We start from the raw sequence: 20,815 nt of genomic DNA on the forward strand, positions 1-20,815 counted from the left end.
CACATCTAATGTTTGTAGTCCACACGTTTCCAACTCTGTTGGAATTACATGTGATTACATTAGTTTTCTTCTGCTTGCCAGTCAAGGCAATATTTCCTTGGCCTGCTGGATGATTTTAGACTTTCTATTTTGAGCAATTGCACTCCAAACAAAAAAAAAAATTATGAATTCAATTAGAACAAATAAAATATGATCGTGACATTTTCTTACATTTCAGGTACTAAGACAGAAAGAAAACTACATAGCTGTAGAATTGACAGTTCTGAAACTGAAGATGCACATTCTGCATTCTTTGTGTTGTTATATTTCAGTAAAAAGACCTTTGGGTAAAATTTTGGCAGATACATATTTGTATTTATTTATTTATTAAATAATAATACTTCTATTACTGCATTGTTAGAAATCTGCTCCTAAACTTTGATGTGATATTATTCTCCATTGTAGTTAGCGTTTCCTAGCTAGGTTTACTCTTTCAGACATATTCCTTACTTTTTTGCAGCATAATGACAATGACTATACTGCTAATCCAATCAGCCAGCTTCTTCTGTCACCTTCAGTTACGATTCCAGTTTCTTTTTACAAATTGAATGTGTTTGTTCTTGCTTGTTGTAATATTGGAATTTCTATCAATACAATTCATCATTTTTTTGAGAGCCAAGTGTCTAGAAAATGCTTCATCATTCTTTAAAATTATCTTTGTGTGACGAGTAGTAATTCCATGCTTATCTTTAATAATTTATATTTAGTCTTTCACCAGAAGAAGGATAGGTCAGACTTCCTCTATTGCTCTTTTGAACCATCCTTGGCTGTGTTGAAAATCAGCTTGGCCCAAAGTCTGATCCTTTGATAATTGTATCTTGGCACTTTCTTCTGTTGGTGGGAAGATAAAAGTGAATGAGTGGTACTTAATATAAACAGCCCTCCACCCCCCCCCACACACACATCCCCAACTCATCTCCAACCTAGTATGAACCTATATCTACACATACCTTCTGGAGTTCTCTAGACAATGTTACAGCAAGTACAGATACTTGTAAGTGAATTTGGAAGCATTTTTAGAGGCTGTGTGTATGTAATAAAAGACAGAGCAAAAATATTATCCTTTATTTTAAGATTAAAATTAGTATTAGTTGTGATAGATTGATGAGCTGTTTGAGACATTTCAGTACAATAGCAGACATTGAATATGCTTTAAAAATTTGGTTAGCAGAACGCAGCAGAAGGGGAAAATACGTATGGCCATAAGCACACAGGGATGGCCACAAACCTGAGATTTCTTTTCCTCTTTCCCTTCCCCCATTTTGTTCCCAGTTCTTCTCTTTAGAGGAGACTGTAGATAAACAGCAATCCTAAGGTATGGTACCATAACAAAAGCACTCCAAGGAGGATGGAATGGGAAAAGGGGAGATCCCATAAGACAGCTCACACAACACCAATAGTCATATTTTGTAGTTCACACTGTGTTCTCACATTCAGAAAAAAAGTATAATTGAGACCAATTCCCTAACTGACAAGAGTCCATTTAAAGCTGAATTACAATTGACAATAAAACATTTTAAAGAAATCTCGTCCTTCCTTTGTTATTAACTTTGTTTTCTCTGTTGTGCCAACGGCAGCACAAAAATGTAGAAAGAGAGGAGAAGGAAAAATGATTCTCAGATGCATTGGAAAAATAGAAATGTTGCACAACATTCTGCTAAACAAGGACCCTGAAGTACAGACGCTTGGAGGAATTGAGGCATAATAATTAGGTATTTTTCTCTGCATTTCATTTGTTTTCTGTCTCCTCCCCCCTATTTTTTTTTTTTTTATTATTATTATTCTTTTTTCTGCAAGCTCTCTCATATCTAGTCTAGCTCTTGGCCACCATGAACCTCTGTCATGGTACTCACTTTCCTTCTTCAGCCTAACTTCACAGTGTTTTAGGGTAGCTTAGAGGAGAATTTTGCCAGCTTGAAACATTGCTTTCATGAATGGCAGTGCACTAATGTATAGGAAGGTGCTTCTAATTATAGATTAGATGAGTTTCAAGTCTTGTCCCTGGCAGTTGTAGTCTGGATATAAACGAAAGGCAGGACTTCAGAAAACCATTTACAGCTGCTCTCTGATATGGCTGAATCTCATGGACCATATGCAGATATTTTTGGTAGCTAGTTTTGGCCTAATTTGGTTAACATTTTGATACAGTCTTTTCTTTTTCTCTCCTCCAGATTTCTTTTTTCAATATCAGCTTTGTAAGGTTGGAGTTCTGAGTTCTTAACAACAAATAAGCCTGGTTTTTCTACATGTTCGTCAAATTGTACTTCACCAACTGGCTACAGTAAACCCAACCTGATGACTCTTCAAACAATCATATGACATTCAAATCAGAAAAATGTGCCTTATGGATAACTTCTATAGTGATGCCAATAACCATGAATTCCACTCACACCTTTAGGGATGGAGAATGTCCTAACTGTGTGACCTTCCTGATACATATGTAGGTATCTAGTCCTTGTGTGTGAACTAATCCTTTTTCAATATCATGTACAGATATAACATGTTTCAAAGTTCGTCAGTCTGAACAGCACCATAGCAATAGATGTTTTAAAGTCTAGAATGCTTTGGAAACACTGTTTTACCAGCAAAGTAAATACCCTGACATCTTAGAAACAGTAATCCCATTTCATGGCTAAAATAAAATAGGATTTAGATTATTGTATCATAACCATATCCACGTGATTGAAGATGGCGAGGTTCACATAAAAATGTCTGTTTGCTTTCCTTCTGATAAGCAACTCCCTCTTTCTACCAGCAATCATTTCAGCATAATATATTTTCAAAGTAATCTTTCCTTGATCAACAGACTACAGTATTCTATCATTTTGCAGGTTTTGTTTCCTTCATGGGTGAATACTTCCACCAAATTGCATTTAATATCTATTAACTTGGATTTTTAAAAGATCAGATGGCTTCTGTATCTCATTATATTGTTCTTTGTAATTTGTAATTTCTTCCAATTTGATACTATTGCATACTTAAACTTTATTTCTGTTCCATTATCCTATCTTAAACAGAAGATTCTGAAGTATTGGTCTTATGAAATCATGAACATCCTGGGAGTGTCTGCTATGCTATGATCTTCTTTTCTTGAAGGAGACCTATGTATTGAGTTTTTACTCTTCATGTAGTTCTTCGCAGACACTCAGATCTTTGCTGCTTATTTTGGTCATCACTGTCTTATCCGAACTGCTCTCATGATGAGTTGCTTTTTTAACGTGGTGAGCTTTTGCATTCAGATTTCAGTCCATTCTTATCTTTAACCTGCTCTTTAGCTCTCACAATTATTTGTTGGAAGCCAACATTCATCTTGAAATTTCAAAACACTGAAATAAATAGCACAACCAACATTTTTTGCTACATTTTTTTCAAAAGGTCAGCTTTCCAAAGAAGGAAATGGATAGTTATGCTAAGTTACAGAAACACAATGGTGTAAGTAAGAGATGTTTCTCATGCTTCTGCTCTGTTTCTTAAGCTTTGGAGTTTAGCCTACTGTATGAGATTTCAACCTAGAGATGGTGACTGTAAGTGTGTTGGGAGCCCACAGTACTCAAGTTTCAACTGCTCTGAAAATAAATTATGCATTTGTATCTGAAAATTCATGTTCAGATTGTTTTTTTTTTTCTGTCCTGATAGAGGTAGTTTTTCATCTATATTATGCATAGCTATTGGGGGGAGAAAAAAAAAACAGGGAGGAGAAAATTATTTTCTTTTATTGAATACAGTAGAAGTTATATATACATATAGTCTGAGAAGCCCTTGCTTGTTGTGAATATTATGAAGAGATAAACTCCCACTCAGTGATGGCTGGTGCATATACCAGGTTTCCACCAAGACAACTTTCAGATTATATCTGTTTGCTTAGAAAATGTTTGTAGGCTATGTGCAAATGCATGTTGTAGGTGTTTTGGCAGACTTGCACAAACTTGTCTACCTTAAGCCTCAGATCCAAATGTGTGTATGTCCAGTTACAGTCAGTAAGAGTTGCATCAGTTTGTTGTGAACATTCCAGCAGGATCTATTAGTAGTTACGTTGGACACAAATGTTCCTGTAGGAGCAGAACTGCTGTTAGGTGTTTGCAAAAGATTTTTAAGGTGCATTGATGTCATTTGAGGCTCTGTGTATAAACAGGTGCTACCTAGATATTTTACTTACACTGTTTTCAGACTTCAAAACCTCGTAAGTTGTAGCTTTATTGTGAATGGTACTGGTTATGTGTTGGCACCACTAAATGATAATTCACATTGATTGTTCAAGCTACAAGAAGTACAGATAAATTCTTTTCTTAATCTCTATTTTTTCTTTTTAAATTGTTTTTTATTTCTGCTTGCAGTTTATTTTTGTGGTATTATATATTTAAAGACATATAAAAGTTGCATGTTCGTACATACACACATATGCATGTATTTATATGTGTGTATTGTAGTTTGGGTTCTGGGATGATATGCTTGTGAGAGAATCTATATTACTGAAAATCTGAAGCCATCTGCTTGTCTGTAGAATAAAACTACTAAGGAACTTCCAGTTAACAATGTTCCTTCTAACTTCTGAATACATTCACTTGATACCTGAGTATGAGTGTGTATCTATCCCAAGAGTGGTCATGCTGTAACATTTTCTCCCAAAACAGGACATTTTATTTATTCATAAATGAAGCTGAGTTTCTGAATTACAACCACTGTCTGTTGTATCTGAGGAGTAGTGAAGCTTCTGTGTAGACTGGAGGCATTGACCTAGAAAGATAAACATGCAGCACGTTTGGTGCTTGTGAATTGCTGTTTGTGGTTTGCTTTGATAATCTTAGGCCTTCATATAGAAGTAGTCACTTGTAGACAACTGGCAATTTCTTTTGAGGCTGTGGGTATAATCCATTAATATCCCCTAATCTAATGTAACCATCCAAATCAAACATTCTTCTGTTTTTTAAAAAAGCCTGCAGGTAATGGAAGCTTTAGAACTTTCATGTGTGTAGTGTTAACATACATACTAAATTCTACAGAGAACTGGTGAAATCCTGAACTCACATTAATGCCACTCCAAGATTTTAAGGAAATATTTTTGACTTCTTGCCACTGGCACCATTGCTTATGGAAACACAAGGAACTAAATCAGAGCACACTGGTTTTTAATACATCTTCCTAGGGGAGGTCAAAACTTGGGCCAAAGAAAATGGGAGACCCACCCCAGCATCTGTGCCTAATGACATTAACAGATGTGTCTAAAGAACAGACAACTGTATCTATGAAGTCCTACAAATATACATCCTGTCTAGTTTACTGTAGAAAATGTTTGTACTGGTGGAAAGATTTTCTTTAACTATTTCTGATTCTTCTGAAACAGTGAATGTTAGGTTTCCCAAATGAAGAAACAGCTGTCTTTATTCCAAATTTGAAAGATTTTATGTCAGGAGACATGGAGAATATAGATTTCTTGCATTATATCCAAACAACTTTAAACCGAAGCAATATTTTAGTGAAAATGTAAAACACTACTCTTATGTTAGTGTTTGATAGTGGTAGAGAGTAAGAAATCTCATCCATAATTTGCCTTACAATTGGCATATAAGTACTGTGTGGACTTCCAAAATCAGTCCTCATCTAGCTGTCCGGGTCTCCCAGAAAGTCCATAAGGTGCTTTCTGCTGTTGTTGATCTCATGGAGACAGATCATGTCGTAGATTACTTTGGAATTTTCAGGCTGAGGAAATCAGCTTAACATGCTCTGAGTAGGCTTTGAACTGTTGCATTCTTTTGTCTGTTTTTAGTTGTTTTTGTTTGTTTGTTTTGTTTTTTGGAGGGAAGGAGGACATGTTAGTAGTCTGGGGTTTTTTTATTAACTCTGCATCTTAGTTTACTGAGGCTATCTGTAACATTTATCTCCTGATAATGCTGTGTCATATTTCTGTAGAGTAAGATAATATAAATATGACAGAGGCAGTAAGGAGGATTCCACTTCTCCAGTGTTAATGTTCACCTACTAGTGACAAGAAGAAATCACTAATAAATATTAAATTTGATAACCTTCAGGAAAACTGTTGCTGAACAGTTTTGGCTTCTGGTCTGTACTAGTTTAAGTCTTTCCATCTGCATACAAAAATAACCTCTCTTTTCCCATCTGTTATATTGTTGATTTACATATTTCAGGTATTTGCAGTGGTGCACATAAGCTTGCATAGTTTAATATTGTCATTTAGAGCTGATTTCTTTTGGCCTATTGGTCATAAACCATGAAAAACTTAGGAAACATTTTATTTTCTTTTAGAACTTTGTAATAAACTTTGGAAACTAGTTGTAAGGGGTTATTGTAATAAGAGATCCCTTTACATTCTTTTTGATGCTCCATACTTCTATGACACTTGATAAATTTCACTCTGTAGACCAATAAATAGTAATTTTGAACTAGCTTAGACCTTGTTTACTTTGTTTGGATAACTGAATGTGTGTAATCATGCACACAGACACTTTGAGTCATAGCCTGCCAACTCAGCTGATGAGAATTGGAAATGTTTCTTCCTGATGGTTGGCTAAATCTTGCCACAAGTGAAATCAGTAGGTAGTTTTAGCCCACTCTTGACTGGGAAATATTGTCATATATGGTGCTATCCAAGGACTTTCACATATCAATCCACAGAGATAGTCTTTGTAAGGGTCAAGACAATGATGCATTGGAAATAGACTGAATATTAGCTGTGTTTTTAAATGCCTGCTAAGTCATCTCACTGTATTGGTTAGTTTGAATTAGTATGTATTATGTCCTCCAAGAAAACAAATCTTTTGCTTAAGAGGAGTTGTAGCTCAAAGTAGTACAGTGAACATGAAAGCAATGTGAGTATGAGTAGATTTTTTTTTTTTTTTTCTCAAGCAAATGCTCTGAAAAACATACTGCTTGGGAATTATGTGACCACCAAACCAATACAGCCAATGACCAACTTGTCTATTTATTTATGAAAATAGCCCCCTACTCTCTGTTGATGAGTAAAATAACATGTGTTCCCTTAAATACAACACAGGACAATGAATTTTATCAAATTCACTTTATGGATATGCAGTCCCTGTCAGTTCTGGGCACCATTTTATTCAAAGGTTGTCTACCGCTTGGAAGGAGTACAAAGAATGCCAACAAAAAATATTAAAAAGCTGGAACAGTGAATGTTCTGTATTAGGAAACAATAAAAGAAATATAAATAGTTTGACTGACATTCTGGCTGACTATCTCGGAAACTTGTAGTAATGACATTTGTTAGATTATGAGCAAGACTTGTAATAAGGGAAACTGTCTCTCTTAAAACTATTGCCAATTAGACTGGTCTAGCTCTGGTCTTGGGTTATTCCACAGCAAAAGTAGTTGAATGACATAAGGCTGAACAGATCACTGAGAGCTGAGACTGTTACCCTGCGCTGATGAACAGTGCTTGAATTCATGAGGTCCTTGCCATTCTAGTGAGAGTGGGACATCCATTTGTGATGTAGAAAAAAACTTGTCTACATGAGCTTTATTTCATTGTAGTAATGTATTGAACAGAGGAGAACTTTGAGGAGGGTGGAAGTCTCTGAAAGACTAGTATTTGAAGGATGACTAGAAGCCATTAAAATGGAAGAAAAAAGGTCTTTAACTTGATAACACAATTGAAGAGCCCTCTACTAAGGGACTGAAGGATTACTGATCCCAAACAAAGCTGACAAAATATTTTGGATCATTTTATTCCTCCAGAAGGAGAATACTTTCCTGATCTGAAACTGAAACTATTTAATTGTGAGGGAAACTGAGTCTGTGCAATTATACAGGTTCACCTGTGCCACAGCAAGATAGAGGATAACTTAGGTGTGAGGAGGGGAACAAAAACTTCATGCTGGAGTGTAAGAATTCTTTATACATTCCCTTTGAGAATGGTGGAAACTCTATTAAAATGTGTCATTTTAAATTTAAGTTGAATAAAGCAGTTCACAACTTACTATGGGTAACAATCCAGCATTGGCAAGAAAATAAACAAAATGACCTAATACTGTATAGATTGTCTATCTCTGTTTCCTGTAGGTCTATGAAATGTCTGACTTGCAGGATTTGATTCTAGTGTGACCACCAAGAAAACAGAATGAGGAAAGTTTTCATATTCTTGGTGTTCATATAGTGTCCCTGTGTTTCTTTATGGCAGTCCTAATCAAAATGATCTGAAATCCTTAAATTCAAAGCCTTTAGGTTTAGCTGGGGTAGGCTGCAAACTGCTGAGCCCTGCTAAACATCCCCATAGCTGCAAAAGGCACAGGATTCTTAAGCTTTTATTTGAATAGGCTGTAGTTATTATTAAAATAACCTTCGAGTGTTGACTCAAAATCCCTTCACATTTTGCTAAAATTGTCCTGAAATTTCTGTCATTCTCATTAATATGTTTCATTTTCCATCCCACATGGTGTACTTAGCATTGTTAGAATTTTTCTCTCTTTAACCTGCTGTATATTAAAAAATATTGGTGTCGTTTTCCTAAAACAAGTAAGTAAAGTTACATTTTCTCTTTGATCATTTTCTCTGTTCTTATTTTTAAAAAGTACATTGTATTTAAAGCTGCCTGTTTGCTATTGTTGTTTGAATGACTAGTCTCCATCAGGTGGTTTTAAAGTTTGCAGTTACAAATGGAAGAGTTTTTAAGTATTTATAATCATCTTTGTTTAAATTGTGTAGAAGCAAAGTAAGAGAGGCACGGAAAACTGTCTAGCTAAAGAGATAGTGTTTTTGTAAAAGGGCTTTTTCTTATCAAGGTCTGAGAGTCCCTTTTTTTTTTTTTTTTTTTCCCTCCAGCATATGAAATATTTACTTGTTAGGCAGTATCAGGAATACCCATTTGCCATAGTGCTATACCAGCCCAACCCATCAACGTGCTGGTTAATTAAGTGTGACCTAAACCAACTTGACTTGAGCTCTGCATTAAATGCACAAAACCCATTTGAGCTGACCAGCAGCAGAAGTGGTACTCAGAGAAATTGAAAAGGATTTCTCCCAAATGCTTTCTACTTACTTACAGCACTCAAGTAATGGCTGAAGATTAGCATATGACATGACAGATTACATTAAGTCATGTCTTTCCAGTGCTTTATGACAGCACTATCACATTAGCTTCTTAGCACTGGCACATCGAGGCATGCAAATGTTTTCAGACCCTCTTATTCAAATCTACAAGCTGACATGGCAGCCTTGATATGATTATTAGTCATTTGAGAGACTTTAATTCACGTCATCAGATAACAGGTTCTGCTAAAAGGTTAGAGAAACTGTCTGCTTTTAATGAAGCCCTCAAAAAAGACCCTCAAAAACCTTACTGCTCACAGAGAGCTTTATTTGACTTTATTGACAAGATCCCCCTAAGAATGAACTTGAGTTGAATAAGTAAGCAGGCATCTTGAGTGAAAAACACTGACTCCTTTTAAAAATGAGACCGAACTCCGTTGAAGTCCTATCTTTCCCCTCACGTTTTTTTTCTTGTTTTTATCCAAGCTTTAGAGACAAGGTACTGTGCCTGAAGAATGTTTTCAGCTTATGATGTTAAGTGAGTGAAAGTGGGGTAAGGACTGTTCTAATTCTTCACTGGTAGACTTTCTTTGTTATAATGAGCAGGGTCACTGTGACTTACTACAAAGGGTTAACAAGTGATATATTGTGACTAGAAAAAGAGTAACGCAGTTGCAAAGACTATTTGTCCTTCTTTAGTCTGTATCTATTAACCTGAGGTTATATCCAGGCATTATTTTGTGTTAAATCATGGTGAATCTGCTTTACCTTCCAATAGAAAATCTTTGTGAACAAATTCCAAAGATAAGCAGGGGCTGACACAGGCTTTGGTCTCTTTCATATGAAAGAGGTATGAGTGAGGTACAAATGATGTTATTTCTGAGCAGGAGAAGGAAAAATCCCTTTGCAGGTAAAAGGGATATTTGTTGTTGGGTTAGTGATTTGTCTTTGGAGTTGCAAGACGCATACATAGGAAGATCATGGTGATCCAAGCCAGCATTACCTCCAAGCCTAAGATGTGCCACAACACTGTGGAGAAACTAATCTGAGCTTGTAAATCCTTTTGGTATCAGTGTTGCAGTGACCACTACATAAGTCGAGTCTGTGTCAACATGGTACTGCCCAGAGTGTACCAGGCTTCCAGAAAGGTACTGCCCAGTGCTCATTGCAGGCCTAGAGGCTGAATGGTCTTTTTGGTTGGAGTTCTGCTGCTGTTCTCCTAGCCTTAGCCTAAGGAAGCTGGAGCTTGCTCATGGAAGACTTTAGAGCACATAGTTTAGAGATCGTTTTGCTCAGTGCTTTGGACTTTCTCTAGAGCCTTGCTTGGTTTGCCTCTCAGCAATATGCTAACTTGGAAAGTGGTGGAGAAATGTATTTGTTTTGACAGACAAATTGTATTTAAGCTAATTGTTGAGGTTAACTGTGATTTTTATCCCAGTTTTTTTAAACAATAATTCAGAGTCCCTAGTATAGAACTCATACTTGGGTGACTAAGGTGTGCAGTAATCTGAGATTAAGCCTAGTCATTGATGATAGCCAATCGATCTCAGTGAAAAAGGCCTGACTTGTATCACCTTTCATGTTGCCGCAGAGTGTCCCCCTTATAGCACATGTTCCAGTAAATCTGTTTTTGTTCCTTCTGAATAGAAACATGCCAAATGAAAAAATGTGTCAAGCTATGTCCTCAGTGCTGTCTCTCCAAATCCTCCTGTCTTCATTTCCCCATTCCACCCCTGCAGCTTTGTTCTCCGTGGACATCTCGGACCTGATAAACCTACTCTGCTTTTCCCATGGTCTTCCAGCTCTTTTCTATTTTAGCAAAATGGATTGTTGTAAATGCCACCTATCTAACTTGGATGTACTTCATTCTGTTTTCCATGGATGAATGACAGCATGAGCAACAAGGCAGTGGAATGCCAGCTCCTTGTGACTGCTACTGCCTTCATTTTTATTGTGGCTTAACCCAGCAGGAGTCCCAGCACCACACAGATGTTCGCTATGCCACTCTCCACCCTCCCCATCAAGTAGGATGAGGGAGAGAATTGGAAACAAAGTAGAACTCGTGGGTTCAGTTCTCAGCAACAACCAAAGCATTGCTATGCTATTAACACTGTCTTGGCTGAAACTGGGACAATTCTAAATATCTTTTCTGTCCTTCATCACAGATCCTAACCATACAAAACTTCTTGTGATCTGCCATCAATACAGGCCAACCTTCTTGTGTAGTTGCTTCACAAGTCTCCATCTCCTCTCAAATCTATCTTAAAATGCATTTTTCAGGCTCGTATGCTTGCTGACTTTTCTCTCATTGGATTCATGACCAAGTGCTTTAATTTATTAATCAGTGTCTTTATAATGGCATTCTTTAATTTAAACAATTGATATCACTTTGTACAGTGTTTTGAGTCAGTTTGTATGAAAGCTGCTAAACAACATTGCCACTGTGAAGTATTCTACCCAGATTTTTGCATATTTCTCTGGAACAGCAATAAAAATCTTCAATTATGTCAATGCTAAAAAATTCTGACTTCAGCCTTACAAGCTCTCCCACACATGAGTTCTCTCATGAAACTTGAAACAGATTGGTAAGATTTAGGGTTCCTTGTTTATGGAGCACTCAAGGAAATGATCATAGAAGTTTAAAACAGCTCTCAGGTACATCACTGACAGTTCTACCCATGGCAAGAATAACAATTTACAAAATTATGTTAAAGACAGGACACAGTGTTATTAACAGGTTAAGAAACTGCAAGCAAAATTGGATGAAACAAAGGATAAGTATATATATATCTGTATATGTGTACCAATACTACTTATCAGTAAAAATAAAAATACGTAATTGTGTGTCCTCATAGCCTAGGGGGAATCATCCCCAAAGGTAGTCCCTATGGATTTTGGCATGAATTAATCTGGCTAAAGGCTGTTTCTATGAAGTCATCCATCATTTCACTACTGCTGGGTACTTTCTGTGAAAATGAAGTTTTATAGGTCTTCCTACTGCAGCTCTGTTGGCAGAAGAAACCTTAATCAATCCATTACTGCATCCCTTGGCACTGGTGTTGAGAAGTCCTTCCTTGGATCTGGCACCACCAGCCCTTTGTCAGTGAATGCGATGGTGCAGACACAAGTCAGGTTTGCAGTTTGCAAACCCATGAGGCTCAATCCTGCTTTATAGGTTGCTTTCAACAGAAAATGGGAACAGCTGGAAGTGGCTTCCAAACCAGTCACTGTCCATTTGGCTGAGCCCCAGGAAGGTTTGGCATAGCTGCTAACTGCATAGGATGTGTTTTACCTGGCCACATCTCTATTGTAAGTACATCCCTGATGCTCATCTGCCTCCTCTGAAAAACATTAAGTAATAGACTGAGTAGAAGACAGGGAGTAGAGAAATCTTAGATGATTTTAAAAGCTGTACTTGAGTCTCTGAAATTTTTCTGATGGTTCTGTGCTTGCAGTTATTTCCATCTTGTAGTTGAATAAGAACTAGAAAATCCATACTGTTTTGTTCCCCTATGCCTATTTCTTTTGCAAGGAATACATGTTAATCGATAAAGAATGTATCCCCCACCTTTCATTTCTTCAAGCCTCCTGTCATACTTTCTCTTTTACACTAGCCGTGAACAGTTCCACTGTCTCAAAATTATTTTAAATGTAGTTTAAACTACAATGCTGGAGAATGACAAATGCCAGTAAGTTGAGAAGGTTTGTTCACCAGAGGCTACAATCTCTTGCGACAGCTAACTACAGCTCTAATCTTCATTTGCACTCTCCTAGTCCTGTAACAGATTGCATTTCTCTCACCCTTTCTCTCTCCCTCTCTGTTATTAATTCTTCACCTTTAAAAAGATTAATACCTTTCAAGAAATGGACTTGTGTGCTGATTCAACTATTCTGAGTGCTAATATATGGAGCCCACAACACTGAGAGCAGCAGTTTGATATCCACCACCTGATGGACCTTGATGTACAGCCACCATTATCTCAAGTTCTCATGGTTTGTGAAGCTTAACACTTAATGTACTTGTGTACAAAGGTGTTGCTTGTGGGAATGATGCAGTTGCTTTAGGAGTTGAGAGAACTACAGGATAGTTTTAGATTAATCCTACCTGCTAATTGTGCATTTCAGCATTGAAGGGCTGACCTCAGTACCAGGATTTCTTGTTAGCAAAAAGGTTTTCAGTTGACTTACCTGGCAATCAACACAAATACAAGGTATGATAAAACAGAATAGTTGAGCTAAGTCGTAGAAATAGCAGCAATCACTGTATCACAATAATTTGTCCCATACCAGAACAGAAAATGATGTTGTCTTCACAAGTTATCAGCTCTTTTTCTCATTACATCATATCATTGACGATATTGAAGAAATATCTTAAGTGGTCTGCCACTGGACTCTTCCAAGGATGAGTTCAAAATCTTCATCTTTAAATGCTGACATTTAAATATACTCTGGCAATCTAGCAGTCATGAAAATAAACATTATCATTATTACTGATACCTAAAGTTGTATAAAAATCTTTTGTTTAAAAAAACAAACAAAACAAAACAAACAAACAAACAAAAAAACAACCAACCAACTGAACAACAAGAAAAAAATATCCAACTGTTAATTACTTGTACTGTTATTGCTCTTTCCTACCTTGAATGGTCTCCAGGACTTTTATTTTCTAAATACTTAATTATATAAATTTTGAATGTTGTGGTACGGCACTGTTAGTGTTTCAGGAAATGTCTTGTCTTGGGCAGAGTACAATTCCAGGGGCATTTTAAGACAATGTAAAGAGAATCCAAACAAAGGCGACTGCTCAGAGATTACCTTTTCTTTGGTATGTTCTATCTCTTTGTTCTCTTGAATTGTCTTGTTACATGTATTTTTCTCTCATTTATGTCTAACTGTCCTTCATACCTCAGTTCTGATGCCTTGTATGAATTAGGACAGAAAAGAGTTTCAGCTCCATCCCATGTCCCACTGTATATTAACAGATAGATATTTTTAACTAACTGGCCTTAAAATGATGAGTCTTTCTGTACCACCAAGTTCCATGGTCTGTATGGTTACTTGAGATTTAAACAAGCATCTCTGAACATGTGGGATTTATTGAGTGCTGGATGATCATGGGTTATATAAGTCTGACAACCAACACTGAATTCTGAGGTATAAATGCACTATATACTTCCAATTACATCAGATTTATTTTAAACATGAATTAGTTGGTGGATGTTGTGACTTAGCTGCTCTTTCAACTGTTGCTTTAAAACATGTTTTTAAATCCTAGGCTGTATGTGACTGGATTTGATTTAGCACTTGGTCTTAAACCACAGTTCAGCTTTAAAGTGAGTCATTAGTTGTGTTTTCTAAACAGTGACAGAGGATCTCAGATTGAAGTTGATTTGACAAATATTGTGGGCATTATATTTTTATAGCACAAAACTTTACCCTGTTGTCACTGAAGTCAGGAGTATCCATTGATTTTATTTGAAGAGTGGAAGCAGTCCTGTGGCCAACAGGGCTGTAAGGCAGCTTAGCAGAAGTAATTCCTTGGGCAGGTGGCATTGTCCAAAATATTCTTGATGAAATGAACCAATTGAGAAAGCATTTCAGTATTTTTTCTTGGTGATATAGCATGGCATATTTGATAAATGGGTATGTATTACATGAGGTTTATGTGACCCAGAGTTGAAATTAGCTATAGACCTTAGAAATAAACCAATATTGATGCACCTCTAGAGAAAAAATATTGCCTTACTAACTGCTGGCATTTGTATTTTGCATGTCTGTGAATGTGTCAATGCACTTATCTATGAAAATACAGTGTGTATAATTATGCACGTGTGCAAGCTATGTTTCTAGTCTGTTGGGAAGATATCATCTTAAGGTCAGTAGAGGGGGTACTTACCTTTGCAAGGCAGTTGTCCACGCCTGCACTTTAGTACGTCTTCTAGTACCTCTTGAAAGCACTTGTCTTCAACACGCTGCCTTGCCTTTCTGCCTTTGGTAAAGATTTCAAAAGAAATTACTGTGGAATGATAGGAAGTTCATACAAGGCTCTGCACAGGTCCTCGTACAGAAATAATACAAAGTTTATCTGAGGATTTCTATTTTAAAGGATATTCAAGTCAGAAATAGTATTTTATGTGCTTTTGTATCCAAAGCATTTATAGATACTACTTTTCTGTAATCCAGTTCATCACCCACTAAAGAGAGGGCCTGATTCTTATCCACCTTTACTTTGTTTTCCTTAGCATGCTTCTGAAGCCAGCAGGTAGGAGATACTCTTGGTAATACCATCCTGTAGTTGTGGGGAACTCGAGCCATCCAAATTCAGTCTGACCCTGGGGAGTTTTTTCAGGAGTGTACAATAACAGGAAAAACCACTGCTGTTCAGAGATGAGACAACAGTAAAGACACAAAGGACAGGTCACAGCTTTCTAACATTACTGAAGGACCTCTATAAGAGTTGAAATAAATACATAATCCATAAAGCTGGTTTCCCTCATCACTTTGCTGTGGATCTTCTACCCAATACCCTGCATTGCTTTGCGACTTAACACGTGTTTAAGAATGAATCCCTTCAGTCACTGCTGTGTTTAGTTCAGCTGAGGTTCCAAGAAGGCTAAGAGCTTATGGCAGACAGTGCTCACAAAGTAGAAAGTACTGGCACCTAGCTCATTGGCCTAGTGGGGTGTCCAGCTCCATGGCTGTGTGGTAGATCACATCTTCATGGGCTGCCGCAGAAAGGCATCAGTGAGATCCTTGGGAAATAATGTGGTATTCTAAACTATCACTGCAAGATAACAATTAGGAAATTCTAACTGGTTAATGACACCCAGCAGCCTTTCTCCTGTCAGATAAACTGATATTTAAACAAATTAACTGTCTTTTTAGGTTGGTTTGCATAACAAACATAGATTCATATCTACATAATTTCATTTTCACTTTCTTAAGCCTCATTCACTGATTTTTATATAATTGTTAAATATAATGTTTTAAAGGGAAATATTTGGTAAAGATAAAAATGTTTTCTTGTTTATTGTAAAACTTCTAAAATACATGGTTCAAAAAGAGCCTGGAATTCTGAGTGAAACTACCTCATGAAAGGAAGTCCCTCATAACACAACAGGTGGTCACTGTGGGAATCTTTGTCTTGTGATCACAGAATCACAGAATCACAGAATGGCCTGGGTTGGAAGGGACCTCGTGATGTTATATATGCTGGTATTTTACACAGATTTAAGAAGGATAGTGGTAGATTACAGAGGAAAAAGGTCCAGCAAGGGCAATTGTTTGCTGGTGTCTCACCTGGGAGAATAGTCTTGAGAAATGTCACTACAATCTTATCTCTATGCCTGTGTTTTTCTACGTCCACTGGACATTGTCAGAGACAGAATACTTGGGTAGATGGATCACTTATTTGATGTTGTTCTATTTAATACTGCAAAAAGAAGTAAGTCTGGGGAAATAACTTTATTTTACTAAAATATTTAATGACTTCTTTATTCTTGTCCTCAACACTGGAATGAGAGCAAGATAGACTCTCCCATCTGCTGGGCTGTGTCTTGGAAATTCTAAATGATGACTGTATTAGCATTGTGACTTTTGATAAATTGTATTCATTCCCTAAGAAAGAAGGTGTTGCTAGTATGGATAGATTTATTGCTTTATTTCAGTAGCAGCCATAAGTGAGAGAGTTATTAGGACTTTATTGTTAGACAACGTATAACATTTTTTGTTAAAATTAAGCAGTAGTAGTCAGCATGGTCACATAACAACAGGGTCACTTGTTAACATCCCAGAAACTGCTTGTCTAACTCATTACCATTCTCTTCCAGGCATGATATCATGGTGAAATTCTAAGGAGACACTCACTAAATCTTCTGGGATAGAAGGAAGAAATGAAGTCCTAGATACGGTTGTACGCAGTGCTGGTAAAACAACAAATCCTGTTGGGTAAGTGCACTTCTTTATTAGAGGAAATACTGAAAAGAAGGGGCAAATTCTTGTATGTTTACTTGAGACAGAAAATACCAACAATGACCTTCAACTATAGATCCTTCTCATGTTTGTGGGTCCAGGAAGGGATGGGTATGAGAGACAAGCTTACGAGGAACAAGCAAACGGCTGCATCATGAGCTGTGAAGCATTTAGGAAAGGGGGTTAGAGGAGAGGGAGAAGAACTTGCTGCTGGAAGAGGCTGTAAGGGTCAAAACGCAGTGGTAATCATGACATGAAAGGGAACCCTTCTTCCCATTTTAGCAATTCATGAGTAAGCACTCAAGTAGTAGCTCATTCTTTTCATGATAAAAATCAGATTTGTGGTGGTATGTTTTACAAAGCTTGTTAGAACCTGACAAAAAGAAAGTTGACCTTAAGCACCACATGCTGCCAGCTGAAAAAAAAATACATCTGAGAAGAAGACAAGAGTAACAGCTCCTTGGATAGGAGAATCTCAAAGGTTTTGCAGATACAAGGTCTCAGTTGAGCAGGACCATGTAGAGGCCAAAAGAGACTCTGCGTTAGCTATGAATCAGGTGCTCTGGGCGGATGGAAGTCTGAAGGATGTGTGATGCCTGTGAGGGCTGGCTAGAGGATGCAGTCTCTTGCAATAGCTGACAGTAGATGTCTGCTAAGATTAAGAAAAAAGAAACAAACCTACAAACAAACAAAAAACAAACAAAAAAAAAATCTGAACTCCACAAAACACAGAGGTGATCAGATAAAAAATGTTTAAAATCTGTGTAACATTTGGCATGTTTTAATGCCTGTTTTTTAACCACAGATTTGAAACTGAGCTTGCTCTTACTGGTTCTTTTCATGTTTTGCATGGTGATTAGAAGTTTGCATTGGCACTTTTTAGATTGTAGCTGGATTTGAGATAAACAAAATGATTCTGTTTCCAAGCCAGCTAAACCTTTTAAATTCATAAATATTAGTATTCATCTTGCTTCTTCGCCTTGTGCTCCCACTAGTTTGTTTGCATATGTGTAACCAACAAACTCTTACTAAAATATACTACCTCAAAAAGTGATTCAGCCCAATAGTTGTGCCATGAAGCATATATCTGAACATTCACCCAGAAAAATGAACAATTCTAATAAATGAGCTCATGTGTACCGCATGCAATCAATTGTCTTCAGAAGATTTAACACATGGAAAAATGATATCTTGCATTGTTGAAACTCACTGCATGTTTGTAAAAGTATCTGTGTTATGGTTTTGAGAGATCTTTCAACATATTCATTAGAAAAATTTACAAAACGTTGGAGGAAAATTGGTTAACATTTCCATATAAGCAAATTAAAACAATTGTGAAGATTCGAAAATTTTATTCAACCCACTGCATTCATAAGTATCTACAGTCTGTGTGAGTGGCATATGATTTCCTTGGGAAGCTTAGTTTTAATGATGTTGGTAGTGTTTACTAAGATGACTTATTTAGAGTATTTGAGCCTGAGAGCAAACTTCTAAAGGAGGTTGAGAAATGTATTAAGTTTCTAGTAGGTAATTCTTTAGAAATTCTGTCCATTCAGTATACACAGAATATAGCTTGATGATCAATCTTGGCTTAAACTCCATGCAATTTACAGAACAAATAAAGTTTACCATAAATATTACTGTAGTTTTATAGTTCTACAGGAACTTCATAGTTTCTATTGGAATATTAATTTGCCAATCTGTTCTATGTATGTTTCTGTACCCACAAGAGTAATTGATTTGTGAGTATATATAAAATAAATTATTTATGTGTGAGTTTCCTTAAAGGGTTTTTTTAATTCAAGAAATACCAAAGTTTTTTATTAAGGAGGTTAAGTGTGATCATTGTCTCTCTCCTTTACAGGTAGAGATGTGAAACTAAGTAGTGCTTTGTAGATCTGCTGAAGACTTAAAAGTTGTTCTCAACACTGTTTGGGTGGTAGTTTTCAGTAAAAAACTTTAGATAGTATTTGACAAACTGTATCTTCTGAAGGTTTTTGTCATGGTCTCTCCCAAAATTTGTTATAAGTAAGCAATTATGCTGGCAAAGTCCTATCTATGGAAGAGCAGACATTAGTGTTAGCTGGGCTGATGTTACTGGAAGGTTCATTTGGAGGTTTTGTAAACAAAGTTAGGGGTGGAAGGTGAACTCCTTTTTTAAAGTGATCCTTCAATCCATAGTGGAGGAGAAGTAACTGGCACTAATAAAATTATAAACAATATAAACAATTTTAGATTCTGGTCTTACTGCAAATCTTATGCTGAATGAGAGCCCTATTTTGAATTTTGCTTACTTTGTGAACAATATATATGTTACTCAATAACGTTTAGACTTGAAAGGTATATTTGTATAAACACATCCTCTGCATCAATGTACTTTATATTTTATGATTCATTCTTTCCTATCTCTTTCTGTAGCAAATCTTAATCTACATTTTCCCTTTTTTCTCTTCCTTGGCTTCAATTTTAAAGGAACCCCCATGGCCATGGGTTTTGCTTTTACAGCACTACTTATACTGCCAACTACAGTTAGGTCATGTTTATATGTAAAGCTTAATTAAGACTAGTAAAAAAATTGTATAAAAAATAGAGGAAAAATTCCTCATTGCTTTTCTTGTATAATAAGAAGTAAAAGAAGGTTTTGTTTCTATGTGATGACTGTGGAGCTGTAGAACCTGCAGCCTCTATAGTGATAAGATTAAAAATCTACACATTTTGTCTGCCCTTCAGAACAGTTGCAGTTTGTTCTGGTGACATCCCATCTGGGAGATACGAGTTAGGTACTAGCTACTCACAAATAGGAATGAGCTTTCACACAGGCATATATAGATTATAGTCTGGACTGCTAAAGCGGGTCTCAATATAGCATCCACAAGCTAGTGGGGAATTACTGTTCTAAGTCACCTTTTCTCACCCTTCTTGAACTTGGTCCACATCTATTTGAATCGTTTCTTGTTAAGCTGAGATCAAGAGGTAAAATGGTCTTCACAGAAAATGTTCTGCCAGGCAATGATTTCTGGAATACAAACTCCTTGCCCTGATTCACAGCCCTGAAGAATGTAAGAGCTTGGTTTAGAGGTAATAAAATCTTCAAACTCTTGGCTGTTGTGAGGAAATTCCTTTTTCCACTGTGGCAGTTGTCTAGCTACTCTGTGTTGCTCCATCCAGCTGAAAGGCAGCATGGAATATTGTATATTAGAGTACATAATGCTCTTGAGAAAGTTATGTTCTAGCTTAAATCCAAACCAAAGGGACATTCTGAAATATAGTCATGAAATTGTGTACCAGGTTTATGTGCACAAATCTTCATAGCAAACAGCAAACGTGGAAATTAGTCATAAAAATCCCATTTACCAATAACAGAATTTGTGTCTGCAAACTGCAGAGCACCGCTTAGAATATGGCCAATATAATAAAAAGGGAGTAATCGGATTTAATGAAAGCATTGGTAATCAGTTTTTCTAGTAAACTTTTGTAAGGAATGTTTGTGCTCATGTTCAGAGTACAATGGGTATTTCTGTGATATCATACAGTCTCATTTCTAGCAAAGTTACATTCAGCCGGGTCCGATTTCTCTTCATTCAAAAAAAAATACAACAATTGAAAGAGCACTGGAGTGACCCAAAGCATGAGGACATTTCAAAAGTCTAGCAGGTGATCTTTAGTAACAGATTGTAATTATAGCCCTTTGGGCTGAATTTCTTATGAGCCTCAGGTGGATTTTGCCATTATTTTTGTGAGTTTAAAGGGAAGGATGTGTGGTAGAAGGGCTGTTTATAGATAAATAGGAAGGACGTGTTTCCCG

At 36.6% G+C, this 20,815-nt stretch overlaps 1 long non-coding RNA gene across 2 annotated transcripts in view; it reads left to right on the top strand.

Annotated features, from left to right (window-relative positions):
* The window catches only part of LOC101750715, a 424,944-nt gene that overhangs the window by 174,473 nt on the left and 229,656 nt on the right, over positions 1-20,815 (top strand). For both annotated transcript variants that reach the window (XR_005862065.2, XR_005862061.1), the window contains one exon: positions 16,869-16,986. This is a non-coding gene — a long non-coding RNA (uncharacterized LOC101750715). The remainder of the gene's footprint in view (positions 1-16,868; positions 16,987-20,815) is intronic.

This window comes from Gallus gallus, chromosome 8, assembly GCF_016699485.2.
Source record: "Gallus gallus isolate bGalGal1 chromosome 8, bGalGal1.mat.broiler.GRCg7b, whole genome shotgun sequence".
NCBI lineage: Eukaryota > Metazoa > Chordata > Aves > Galliformes > Phasianidae > Gallus > Gallus gallus.